At 36.7% G+C, this 14,159-nt stretch overlaps 2 non-coding genes across 2 annotated transcripts; both read left to right on the forward strand.

Moving 5' to 3' along the window:
- The first annotated feature begins 14 nt into the window (after positions 1-14).
- LOC148564842 (small nucleolar RNA R71) lies at positions 15-122 on the forward strand. Its single transcript, XR_015883878.1, has one exon. It is a non-coding gene; the product is annotated as a small nucleolar RNA R71 (small nucleolar RNA).
- A 10,633-nt stretch (positions 123-10,755) lies between these two features.
- Positions 10,756-10,863, forward strand: LOC148564843 (small nucleolar RNA R71). Its single transcript, XR_015885514.1, has one exon. It is a non-coding gene; the product is annotated as a small nucleolar RNA R71 (small nucleolar RNA).
- The last annotated feature ends 3,296 nt before the right edge of the window (positions 10,864-14,159 follow it).

Raw genomic sequence — 14,159 nt, forward strand, 5'->3', positions numbered from 1 at the left:
ATGCTCCATTCTGAAAGCATGTCAGAAGGACACCTTCTGATCAATTTCTTGTATCTTTCCCAAGCTTCATAGATGGATTCACCTTCCTTCTGTCTGAAGGTTTTGACTTCCACTCTAAGCTTGCTCAACTTTTATGGTGGAAAGAATTTGGCCAAGAAGGCATTGACTAACTTTTCCTAAGAGTTCAGGCTTTCTTTAGGTTGTGAGTCCAACTATGTCCTAGCTTTGTCTCTTACAGCAAAGGAAAAAAGCATAAGTCTGTAGACCTCAGGATTAACCCTATTGGTCTTAACAGTGTCACAGATTTGTAAGAATTCAGCTAAGAACTAATGAGGATCTTCCAATGGAAGTCCATAAAACTTGCAATTATGATGCATTAGAGAAACTAATTGAGGCATAAGCTCAAACTTGTTTACTCCAATTGCTGGAATTGAGATGCTTCTGTCATAGAAGTCAAAAGTGGGTGCAGTAAAGTCACCAAGCATCTTCCTTGCATCTCCACCATTATTGTTATTTTTGGCTACCATCTCTACGTCTTTTTTGAAAATTTCTGTTAAGTCCTCTCCAGAGTTTTGTGCTTTAGCTTCTCGTAGCTTCCTCTTCAGAGTCCTTTCAGGTTCAGGATCAGCTTCAACAAGAATGTTCTTATCCTTGTTCCTGCTCTTATGAAAAAGAAGAGAATAGAAAAGAATAGGAATCCTCTATGTCATAGTATAGAGATTCCTTTATGTGAGTAGAAGAATAGAAGAATAGAATGAAGAAGGGAGAAGATGGAGAGGGTTCGAATTATAAGAAGAAGAGAAGTGTTAGTAAATAAATAAATAAATAGAAAGAGATGAGAGAGAGAGAGAGAGAGAGAGAGAGAGAGTATTCGAAAATTAATTCAAAAGAAAAGAAAAATATTTTTGTTTTTATTTTACTTATTAATTAGAATTCGAATTTAAGAAGGAAAATAAAATAAAATTAGAATTTAAAACAATTAGTTAATTAAACAGAATTTTGAAAAAGTCGTTAGTGATTTTCGAAAATCAGAGAGAGAGAAGTAGTTAGGTGTTTTTGAAATAGTAAAACAAACAAAACGTCAAGTAGTTAATCGAAAAAGATTTGAAAATAAAGTTTGAAAAGATAAAAAGTTAGAAAAAGATTTTGAAATTAAGTTTTGAAAAAGATATGATTGGAATTTAATTTTAAAAAGATTTAAAAAGGAAATTAAAAAGATTTGATTTTTGAAATTAAAGTTGCTTACTTGACTAATAAGAAACTAAAAGATATGATTCTAGAATTTAAAGATTGATCCTTTCTTAATAGGCAAGTAACAACTTGAAATTTTTGAATCTAAACATTAATTGTTAGCATTAATTTCGAAAATTTGAAATAAAAATAAGAAAAAGATTTTTGAAAATTAATTTTGCAGAATTTTCGAAATAACAGGAAATAAAAATGAAAAATATTTGATTTTTGAAAAAGATTTGAAAAGATTGATTTTTTAAATTGAAATTTTGACTTGACTATCAAGAAACAACTAATTTTTAAAATTTTTGACCAAATCAATTCAAATTTTCGAAAATTATGAGCAAAATAAGGGAAAGAGATTTTTTTTTATTTTTGAATTTTTAATGAGGAGAGAGAAAAACAACTATATGACACAAAACATAAGAAATTAAAATAAAAACAACTAATGCATGCAAGAACACTTTGAATGTCAAGATGAACACCAAGAACACTTTGAAGGTCCAGATGAACATCAAGAACATATTTTTGAAAAAATTTAAGAAAAGAAAGACATGCAAGACACCAAACTTAAAAATTTTTAAACCTTAAACACTAATAATTAAAAAATACACAAGAAAAACAAGAAAAGACACAAAATAAGAAAATTCAAGATCAAACAAAGAGAATCATCAACAATAACTTGAAGATCAATGAAGAACACAATGCATGAATTTTCAAAAATTTAAGATAATTAAAAAGATGCAATTGACACTAAACTTAAAATTTGACACTAGACTCAAACAAGAAACATAAAAGTTTTGGTTTTTATGATTTTATTAACTTTTTGGTATTTTTCAAATATAGTTTAGAAAAAGAAAATAAAGAGATACAAAATTTTTAATAAGAACTCCAGGAATCATGCAATGTTAGTCTAAAGCTTCGGTCCAAAAGAATTAGACATGGCCAGATGGCCAGCCAAGCTTTAAGTGAAAGCTTCGGTCCAAAAGATTAGACATGGCCAAATAGACAGCCAAGCTTTAGCGTAAAACATACAAGCATGTCAATAAGAAGTGGAAGTCTCAGTCCAAAAGATTAGACATGGCTAAGCAGCCAGCCAGGCTTCAACATATCTTATGAAACTCTAGAATTCGTTCTTAAAAATTCTGAAGAACACAAATTTTTTTTTTGAAAATTTTTTTTTTCAAAAACTAAAATTTTTTTCTTTTTTTGAAATTAAAATAAAAAGCTTAAAATATAAAATAAAATTACCTAATCTAAGCAATAGGATGAACCGTCACTTGTCCAAACTCGAACAATCCCCGGCAATGGCGCCAAAAACTTGTTGCACAGAAATCGTGATTCACACTTTTCACATCTCCGCACAACTAACCAGCAAGTACAATGGGTCGTCCAAGTAATAAACCTTACGTGAGTAAGGGTCAATCCCACGGAGATTGTCGGCTTGAAGCAAGATATGGTCATCTTGTAAATCTCAGTCAGACGGATTTAAATGTTTATGGAGTTTTGATAATTAAAATATAAATAAAACATAAAATAGGATAGAGTTACTTATGTAATTCATTGGTGGAAATTTCAGATAAGCGTCTGGAGATGCTTTGTTGCTTCTGAACCTCTGCTTTCCTATTGCCTTCTTCCAACCATGCGTTACTTCCTTCCATGGCAAGCTGTAGGATCCTCTCAGTGAAAATGGTCCTCTACGGTTTCTGCACGGCTAATCAACTGTCGGATTTCTCGTCTCGGATGAAAAATACCTTGTACAGCTACCGCATGGCTAATCATCTGTCGGTTCCCGCTAGCATCGGAATAGGATCCATTGATCCTTTTGCACACTGTCACTGTGCCCAACATTCGCAGGTTTGAAGCTCGTCACAGTCATCCCTTCTCAGATCTTACTCGGAATACCACAGACAAGGTTTAGACTTTCCGGATCCCAGGAATGCTGCCAATAATTCTAGCCTATACCACGAAGATACTAATCTCGCAGACTCAGTCCGTGTATTAGATATCCAAGAGAATATACTCCAGCTGTCATCCAATGACTACGTTGAACATCATGTAGACCGCTTTGTGGTTGTCAGGCACGCGGATCTTGGCTAAGCGAGTAACGAAGATTGGGTGATTGTCACGGGTCACACCTTCATTCTGACTTAACTAAATTAAGTACGAGAGTATATCTTGGAGAAGAAGTAGGCGTGAATTGAATAGAAAACAGTAGTAATTACATTAATTCATGAAGAACAGCAGAGCTCTACACCTTAATCTATGGGCTGTAGAAACTCCACCGTAGAAAATACATAAGTGAAAAAAGGTCTAGGCATGGCCGTAAGGCCAGCCTCCAAACGTGGATAATGGTCTATGATAGCATAATCGTCTGGTCTAAGGACTAAACGTCCAGAGATATGAATACAATGGTAAAAAGTGCTATTTATACTAAACTAGTAACTTAGGTTTACAGAAAATGAGTAACTAAGTGCAGATAGTGTAGAAATCCACTTCCGTTGCCCACATGGTGTGTGCTTGGGCTGAGCATTGAAGCTTTTTCGTTCATAGGCTGTTCCTCGAGTTAAACGCCAGCTTGGGTGCCAGTTTGGGCGTTTTACGCCAAGATGTTTTAGGCTGTTTTGGTCGCCAGTTTGGGCCATCAAATCTCGGGCAAAGTATAGACTATTATATATTGATAGAAAGCCCAGGATGTCTATTTTCCAACGCATTGAGAGTGCACCAATTGGGGTTCTGTAGCTCCATAAAATCCACTTCGAGTGCAGGTAGGTCAGAATCCAACAGCATCTGCAGTCCTTTTTCAGCCTCTGAATCCTCAGGTCCCTCAATTTCAGCCAGAAAATACCTGAAATCACAGAAAAATACACAAACTCATAGTAAAGTCTAGAAATGTAATTTTTGAATAAAAACTAATAAAAATATAATAAAAAGTAACTAAAACATACTAAAAACTATGTAAAAATAATGCCAAAAAGGGTATAAATTATCCACTCATCACAACACCAAACTTAAATTGTTGCTTGTCCCCAAGCAACTAAAAACAAAATAGGATAAAAAGAAGAGAAAATACAATAAATCCCAAACTTATCAATGAACTTAGTTCCAATTAGATGAGCGGGACTTGTAGCCTTTTTTCTTCTGAACAGTTTTGGCATCTCACTTTATCCTTTGAAGTTTAGAATGATTGGCATCCATAGGAACTCAGAATTCAGATAGTGTTATTGATTCTCTTAGTTCAGTATGTTGATTCTTGAATATAGCTACTTTATGAGTCTTGGCCGTGACCCTAAGCATTTTTTTTCCAGTATTACCACCGGATACATAAATGCCACAGACACATAACTGGGCGAACCTTTTCAGATTGGGACGTAGCTTTGCTAAATTCCCCAGTTAGAGGTGCCCAGAGCTCTTAAGCACACTCTTTTTGTTTTGGAGCACGGCTTTAACCGCTCAGTCTCAAGCTTTTCACTTGACACCTTCACGCCACAAGCACATGGTTAGGGACAGCTTGATTTAGCCGCTTAGGCCATGATTTTATTCCTGTGGGCCCTCCTATCCATTAATGTTCAAAGCCTTTGATCCTTTTTTACCCTTGCCTTTTGGTTCAAAGGGCTATTGCCTTTTTCTACTTACTTTTTCTTTTTCTTTCTTTTTTATCTTTATTTTTTCACAATTTTTTTTGCAAGCTTTGTCTATAAGATGATTTTTGTTGCTTCAAGAATCAATTTTATGATTTTTCAGATTACAAATAACATTTCTCCTTTTTTATTATTCTTTCAAGAGCCAACAAATTTAACATTCATAAACAACAAATTCAAAAATATGCACTGTTCAAGCATTCATTCAGAAAACAAAAAGTATTGCCACCATATCAAAATAATTAAACTAATTTCAAGATAAAATTCGAAATTCATGGACTCCTTATTCTTTTGCAGTTAAAAATATTTTTCATTTAAGAAAGGTGAAGGATTCATAGGATATTCATAGCTTTAAGACATAAACACTAGACACTAATGATCATGTAATAAAGACACAAACATAGACAAACCATAAAGCATAAATTTTGAAAAACAAAAAAATAAGAACAAGGAAATTAAAGAACGGGTCCACCTTAGTGATCGTGGCTAGTTCTTCCTCTTGAAGATCTTATGGAGTGCGTTAGCTCCTCTATGTCTCTTCCTTGCCTTTGTTGTTCCTCCCTCATGGCTCTTTGGTCCTCTCTGATTTCATTGAGGATAATGGAGTGCTCTTGGTGCTCCATCCTTAGTTGCTCCATTCTGGAACTCAGTTCTCCTAAGGAGGTGTTGATTTGCTCCCAATAGTTTTGTGGAGGAAAGTGCATCCCTTGAGGTATCTCAGGGATTTCTTGTTGAGGAATTTCCTCATGCTCTTGTTGAGGTCCATGAGTGGGCTCTCTTGTTTGCTCCATCCTTTTCTTAGTGATGGGCTTGTCCTCTTCAATGAGGGTGTCTTCCTCTATGACAATTCTGGCTGAATTGCATAGGGTATATATGAGATGAGGGAAGTCATACCTTGCCAAAGTAGATGCCACTTTGTAAAGTTCTAGGGATATCATCTCATAAACTTCTACTTCCTCTCTAATCATGATACTATGGATCATGATAGCCCGGTCCACAGTAACTTCAAACTGGTTGCTAGTAGGAATGATAGAGCGTTGGATGAACTTCAACCATCCCCTAGCCATGGGCTTGAGGTCAAGCCTTCTTAATTGAACCGGCTTGCCTCTTGAGTCTCTCTTCCATTGAGCTCCTTCCACAAAGATGTCCATGAGAACTTGGTCCAACCTTTGATCAAAGTTGACCCTTCTAATGAAAGGATGAGGATCTCCTCTCATCATTGCCAAGTTAAATGCCAACCTTATATTTTCCGAACTAAAATCCAAGTAATTCCCCCGATCCATTGTAAGCCAATTCTTCGGGTTTGGGTTCATACTTTGGTCATGGTTCCTAGTGATCCATGCATTAGCATAGAACTCTTGAACCATTAAGATTCTGACTTGTTGGATTGGGTTGGTGAGAGTTTTCCAACCTCTTCTTTGAATCTCATGTCGGATCTCCAGATATTCACTCTTTTTGAGCTTGAAGGGGACCTCGGGGATCACCTTTTTCTTGGCCACAACTTCATAGAAGTGGTCTTGATGGACCTTTGAGATGAATCTCTCCATCTCCCTTGACCCGGAGGTGGAAGCAATTGCCTTCCCATTCCTTTTTCTAGAGGTTTCTCCGATCTTAGGTGCCATTGATGGTTATGGAAAAATGAAAAGCAAGGCTTTTTGCATACCAAACTTGGTCATCGAGCAAAAGAGGAAAGAAAGGAGTAGAAGAAGAAGAAATAGAGGAGATGGAGGGTAGTGAAGGTTTAGGCCAAGGGGGGTAGTAGTGTGTATGATGTGTGAAATTGAAGGTAGTGAGGAGTGGTCCTTATAGGGTAGGAGAGAGAGGGAATTCGGCTATGAAGGGGTGGGTTTGGAAGGGGAATGGTTTGAATTTGAATGGTGAGGTAGGTGAGGTTTATGATGGATGGATGTGAGTGGTGAAGAGAATGTGGGGAAGAGGGTAGGATTTGATAGGTGAAGGGTATTTGGGGAAGAGTTAATGATGGGATTGGTCAAGGGTATTTGGGGAAGAGTGTTATGGAAAGGTGTGAAGAGGAGAGAAGAAGAGGGGGGATAGGTGGGGATCCTGTGGGGTCCACAGATCCTGAGGTGTCAAGGAATTCTACTCCTTGCACCAATCTGGAGTTTAAACGCCCGCTGGGTGCCATTCCTGGCGTTTAATGCTAGCTCTGCTACCTTTCCTGGCGTTAAACGCCAGTCTGCTACCCCTTTCTTGCGTTTAACACCAGCCAGACGCCAGACACCCCTTTCTGGCGTTAAACGCCCAGAGTGCTGCCCATTCTGGCGTCTAACGCCCAGAATGCTGCCAGGCTGGGTGTTAAACACCCATTCTGCTATCTTTATTGGCGTTTAAACGCCAGTAAGTCTGTCTTCCAGGGTGTGCTATTTTTGATTCTGTTTTTGATTTTGCTTTAATTATGCAGCTGTTTTTATGACTTCACATGATCATTAACCTAAAAAAAACATAAAATAACAATGGAAAATAAATAAATATAATTAAATAACATTGGGTTGCCTCCCAACAAGTGCTTCTTTAATGTCAATAGCTTGACAGTGAGCTCTTTAGAGAGCTTCACAGAGACTCAGAACTTGATGAAAGCGTCCCAACACCAAACTTAGAAGTTGAGTGTGGGGGCTCTGTTTGACTCTGTATTGAGAGAAGCTTTTCGTGCTTCCTCTCCATGGTTACAGGAGAAGATCCTTGAACCATAAACACAAGGTAGTCCTCATTCAATTGAAGGACTAACTCTCCTCTGTCCACATCAATCACAGTCCTTGCTGTGGTTAGGAAGGGTCTTCCAAGGATGATGGATTCATCTTCATCCTTCCTAGTGTCTAGGATTATGAAGTCAGCAGCGATGTAAAAGCCTTTAACCTTCACTAAGACATCCTTTACAAGTCCATAAGCTTGTTTTCTTGAATTGTCTACCATCTCTAGTGAGATTCTTATAGCTTGTACCTCAAAGATCCCTAGTTTCTCCATTACAGAGAGTGGCATGAGGTTTATACTTGAACCAAGGTCACACAGAGCCTTCTTAAAGGTCATGGTGCTTATGATGCAAGGTATTAAGAACTTTTCAGGATCTGGTTTCTTCTGAGGTAATTTCTATTGAACCAAGGTATTCAGTTTATTAATGAGCAATGGAGGTTCATCCTCCCAAGTCTCATTACCAAATAACTTGGCATTCAGCTTCATGATTGCTCCTAGATACTAAGTAACTTGCTCTTCAACAATATCTTCATCCTCTTCAGAGGAAGAGTACTCATCAGAGCTCATGAATGGCAACAGTAAGTTCAGTGGAATCTCTATAGTCTCTGTATGAGCCTTAGATTCATTTGGTTCCTCAATGCGGAACTCCTTATTGGCCAGTCGACGTCCCTTGAGGTCTTCCTCACTGGAAATCACTGCCTTTTCTTCCTCTCCAGGTTCAGCCATTCTGGTTATAGTTATGGTTTTGCACTCTCTCTTTGGATTCTCTTCTGTATTGCTTGAGAGAGTACTAGGAGGGATTTCAGTAAATCTTTTGCTCATTTAACCCACTTGTGCCTCCAAATTTCTTATGGAGGACCTTGTTTCAGTCATGAAACTGAGAGTGGTCTTAGATAGATTAGAGACTATGGTTGCTAAGTCAGAGTGGCTCTGCTTAGAACTCTCTGTCTGTTGCTCAGAAGATGATGGAAAAGGCTTGCTATTGCCAAACCTATTTCTCCCACCATTATTATTGAAGCCTTGATTAGGCTTCTGTTGATCCTTCCATGAGAAATTAAGATGATTCCTGCATGAAGGATTATAGGTGTTTCCATAGGATTCTCCCATGTAATTCCCCTCTTCCATTGCAGGATTTTCAGGGTCATAAGCTTCTTCCTCAGAGGAAGCTTCCTTACTACTGATGCATGCAGCTTGCATTCCAGTCAGACTCTGAGATATCATATTGACTTGTTGAGTCAATGGTGTGCGAAATCGTGATCATTCCTTCCTTGGTAACGGCGCTAAAAACTTAATACGCACGTTCATGTTCTTAATTCTGTTTCACAACTTCGTACAACTAACCAGCAAGTGCACTGGGTCGTCCAAGTAATAAACCTTATGTGAGTAAGGGTCGATCCCACGGAGATGGTCGGCTTTAAGCAAGCTATGGTCACCTTGTAAATCTCAGTCAGGCAGATTCAACTGATTTTATGAATTGATAAGTAAAAGATAAATAAAATATAAAATAGGATAGTGGTACTTATGTAATTCATTGGTGAGAATTTCAGATAAGTGTATAGAGATGCTTTCGTCCCTCTGAACCTCTGTTTTCCTGCTGTCTTCATCCAATCCTTCCTACTCCTTTCCATGGCAAGCTGTATGTTAGGCATCACCGTTGTCAATGGCCACCTGTCCACTCAGTGAAAATGGTCCAATGCGTTGTCACTGCATGGCTAATCATCTGTCGGTTCTCGATCATACTGGAATAGGATCCATTGATCCTTTTGCGTCTGTCACTACGCCCAGCACTCGCGAGTTTGAAGCTCGTCACAGTCATTCAGTCCCTGAATCCTACTCGGAATACCACAGACAAGGTTTAGACTTTCCAGATTCTCAAGAATGGCTGTCCATGGGTTCTAACTTATACCACGAAGACACTAATAACTCGGACTCGGTCCCCTGTATTAGATATCCAAGAGATATCCATTCAATCTAAGGTAGAACGGAAGTGGTTGTCAGGCATGCGATCATAAGTTGAGAATGATGATGACTGTCACGATCATCACATCCATCATATTGAAGTGCGAATGAATATCTTAGAAGCAGAATAAGTTGAATTGAATAGAAAAATAGTAGTACTTTGCATTAATCTTTGAGGAACAGCAGAGCTCCACACCTTAATCTATGGTGTGTAGAAACTCTACCGTTGAAAATACACAAGTGATAAATGTTCAGGCATGGCCGATTGGCCAGCCCTCACAAAAGTCTAAGATAGCATAAAACTAATCAAAGATGATCCCAAGATGTGATCCCAAGATAGTAAAAAGTCCTATTTATACTAAACTAGTTACAAGGGTTTACAGAATTGAGTAAATAATGCAGAAATCCACTTTCGGGGCCCACTTGGTGTGTGCTTGGGCTGAGCATTGAGCTTTATACGTGTAGAGGTCTTTCTTGGAGTTGAACGCCAGTTTGTAACCTGTTTCTGGCGTTTAACTCCACTTTACAACCTGTTTCTGTCGTTTGATTCCAGAATGCAGCATGGAACTGGCGTTCAACGCCGGTTTACGTCATCTAAACTCGAACAAAGTATGGACTATTATATATTGCTGGAAAGCCCTGGATGTCTACTTTCCAACGAAATTAAGAGCGCGCCATTTGGAGTTTTGTAGCGCCAGAAATTCCACTTTGAGTGACGGAAGGTCAGAATCCAACAGCATCTGCAGTCCTTCTTCAACCTCTGAATCTGATTTTTGCTCAAGTCCCTCAATTTCAGCCAGAAAATACCTGAAATCATAGAAAAACACACAAACTCATAGTAAAGTCCAGAAATGTGAATTTTAATTAAAAACTAATAAAAATATACTAAAAACTAACAAAATTATACTGAAAACTATGTAAAAATAATGCCAAAAAGCGTATAAATTATCCGCTCATCAGTCAATATTTTATTCTGAGCCAATATAGCATTCAGAGTATCAATCTCAAGAACCCCTTTCTTCTGAGTTGTCCCATTATTCACAGGATTTCTTTTAGAAGTAAACATGAACTGGTTATTTGCAACCATTTCAATGAGTTCCTAGGCTTCTGCAGGCGTCTTCTTCAGATGAAGAGATCCACCAGCAAAGTGATCCAATGACATCTTGGACAATTTAGACAAACCATCATAGAATATATATAGGATGCTCCATTCTGAAAGCATGTCAGAAGGACACCTTCTAATCAATTGCTTGAATCTTTCCCAAGCTTCATAGAGGGATTCACCTTCCTTCTGTCTGAAGGTTTTGACTTCCACTCTAAGCTTGCTCAACTTTTGAGGTGGAAAGAATTTGGCCAAGAAGGCATTGACCAACTTTTCCTAAGAGTTCAGGCTTTCTTTAGGTTGTGAGTCCAACTATGTCCTAGCTCTGTCTCTTACAGCAAAGGGGAAAAGCATAAGTCTGTAGACCTCAGGATTAACCCCATTAGTCTTAACAGTGTCACAGATTTGCAAGAATTCAGCTAAGAACTGATGAGGATCTTCCAATGAAAGTCTACAAAACTTGCAATTCTATTGCATTAGAGAAACTAATTGAGGCTTAAGCTCAAAGTTGTTTGCTCCAATTGCAGGAATTGAGATGCTTCTGCCATAGAAGTCAGAAGTCGGTGCAGTAAAGTCACCAAGCATCTTCCTTGCATCTCTACCATTATTGTTATTTTCGGCTTCCATCGCTAATTCTTTTTCAAAAATTTCTGTTAGGTCCTCTCTAGAGTTTTGTGCTTTAGCTTCTCTTAGCTTCCTCTTTAGAGTCCTTTCAGGTTCAGAATCAGCTTCAACAAGGATGTTCTTATCCTTGTTCCTGCTCATATGAAAAAGAAGAGAACAGAAAAGAATAGGAATCCTCTATGTCACAGTATAGAGATTCCTTTATGTGAGTAGAAGAATAGAAGAATAGAATGAAAAAGGGAGAAGAAGAAGAATTCGAACATAGAGAGAGGGAGAGGGTTCAAAATATAAGAAGAAGAGAAGTGTTAGTAATTAAATAAATAAATAGAAAGAGATGAGAGAGAGAGAGTATTCAAAAATTAATTCAAAAGAAAAGAAAAATATTTTTTTATTTTACTTATTAATTAGAATTCGAATTTAAGAAGGAAAATAAAATAAAATTTGAATTTAAAACAATTAGTTAATTAAACAGAATTTTGAAAAAGTGGTTAATGATTTTCGAAAAACAGAGAGAGAGAGAAGTAGTTAGGTGTTTTTGAAATAGTAAAACAAACAAAAAGTCAAGTAGTTAATTGAAAAAGATTTGACAATAAAGTTTGAAAAGATAAGAAGTTAGAAAAAGATTTTGAAATTAAGTTTTGAAAAAGATATGATTGGAATTTAATTTGAAAAAGATTTAAAAAGGAAATTAAAAAGATTTTATTTTTGAAATTAAAGTTGATTACTTGACTAACAAGAAACTAAAATATATGATTATAGAATTTAAAGATTGATCCTTTCTTATTAGGCAAGTAACAACTTGAAATTTTTGAATCTAAACATTAATTGTTAGCATTAATTTCGAAAATATGAAATAAAAATAAGAAAAAGATTTTTGAAAATTAATTTGGAGAATTTTCGAAAAAACAGGAAAGAAAAATGAAAAATATTTGATTTTTGAAAAAGATTTGAAAAGATAGAATTTTTAAATTGAAATTTTGACTTGACTAACAAGAAACAACTAATTTTTAAAATTTTTTACCAAATCAATTCAAATTTTCAAAAATTATGAGCAAAATAAGGGAAAGATATTATTTTTTATTTTTGAATTTTTAATGAGGAGAGAGAAAAACAACTATATGACACAAAACATAAGAAATTAAAATCAAAACAACTAATGCATCCAAGAACACATTGAATGTCAAGATGAACACCAAGAACACTTTGAAGGTCAAGATGAACATCAAGAACATATTTTTGAAAAATTTTTAAGAAAAGAAAGACATGCAAGACACCAAACTTAAAAATTTTTAAACCTTAAACACTAATAATTCAAAAAATGCACAAGAAAAACAAGAAAAGACACAAAACAAGAAAATTCAAGATCAAACAGAGAGAATCATCAACAACAACTTGAAGATCAATGAAGAACACAATGCATGAATTTTCGAAAATTTAAGATAATTAAAAATATGCAATTGACACCAAACTTAAAATTTGACACTAGACTCAAACAAGAAACATAAAAGTTTTGGTTTTTATGATTTTATTAACTTTTTCGTATTTTACGAAAATAGTTTAGAAAAATCAAATAAAGAGATACAAAATTTTTAATAAGAATTCCAGGAATCATGCAATGTTAGTCTAAAGCTTTGGTCCAAAAGAATTAGACATGGACAGATGGCCAGCCAAGCTTTAAGTGAAAGCTTCGGTCCAAAAGATTAGACATGGCCAAATAGCCAGCCAAGCTTTAGCGTAAAACATACAAGCATGTCAAGAAGAAGTGGAAGCCTCAGTCCAAAAGATTAGACATGGCTAAGCAGCTAGCCAGGCTTCAACATATCTTATGAAACTCTAGAATTCGTTCTTAAAAATTCTGAAAAACACAAATTTTTTTTTATGAAATTTTTTTTCGAAAACTAAAATTTTTCTTTCATTTTTTGAAATTAAAATAAAAAGCTTAAAATATAAAATAAAATTACTTAATCTAAGAAACAGGATGAACCGTCAGTTGTCCAAACTCGAACAATCCCCGACAATGGCGCCAAACACTTGGTGCACAGAAATCGTGATTCACACTTTTCACATCTCCGCACAACTAACCAGCAAGTGCACTGGGTCGTCCAAGTAATAAACCTTACGTGAGTAAGGGTCGATCCCACGGAGATTGTCGGCTTGAAGCAAGCTATGGTCATCTTGTAAATCTCAGTCAGGCGAATTTAAATGGTTATGGGGTTTTGATAATTAAAATATAAATAAAACATAAAATAAGATAGAGTTACTTATGTAATTCATTGGTGAGAATTTCAGATAGGCGTCTGGAGATGCTTTGTTGCTTTTGAACCTCTGCTTTCCTATTGCCTTCTTCCAACCATGCGTTACTTCCTTCCATGGCAAGCTGTCGGATCCTCTCAGTGAAAATGATCATCTACGGTTTCTGCACGGCTAATCAACTGTCGGATTTTTCGTCTCGGATGAAAAATACCAGGTACAGCTACCGCATGGCTAATCATCTGTCGGTTCCTGCTAGCGTCAGAATAGGATCCATTGATCCTTTTGCACACTGTCATTGCGCCCAACATTCGCAAGTTTGAAGCTCGTCACAGTCATCCCTTCCCAGATCTTACTCGGAATACCACAGACAAGGTTTAGACTTTTCGGATACCAGGAATGCTGCCAATAATTCTAGCCTATACCACGAAGATACTAATCTCACAGACTCGGTCCGTGTATTAGATATCCAAGAGAATATACTCCGGGGGTCATCCAATGACTACGTTGAACATCATGTAGACCGCTTTGTGGTTGTCAGGCACGCGGATCTTGGCTAAGCGAGTAACGAAAATTGGGTGATTGTCACGGATCACCCCTTCATTCTGACTTAACTGAATTAAGTACAAGAGTATATCTTGGAG

Source organism: Arachis ipaensis, chromosome B5 (assembly GCF_059453495.1).
Source record: "Arachis ipaensis isolate K30076 ecotype BB chromosome B5, ASM5945349v1, whole genome shotgun sequence".
NCBI classification, from domain to species: domain Eukaryota; kingdom Viridiplantae; phylum Streptophyta; class Magnoliopsida; order Fabales; family Fabaceae; genus Arachis; species Arachis ipaensis.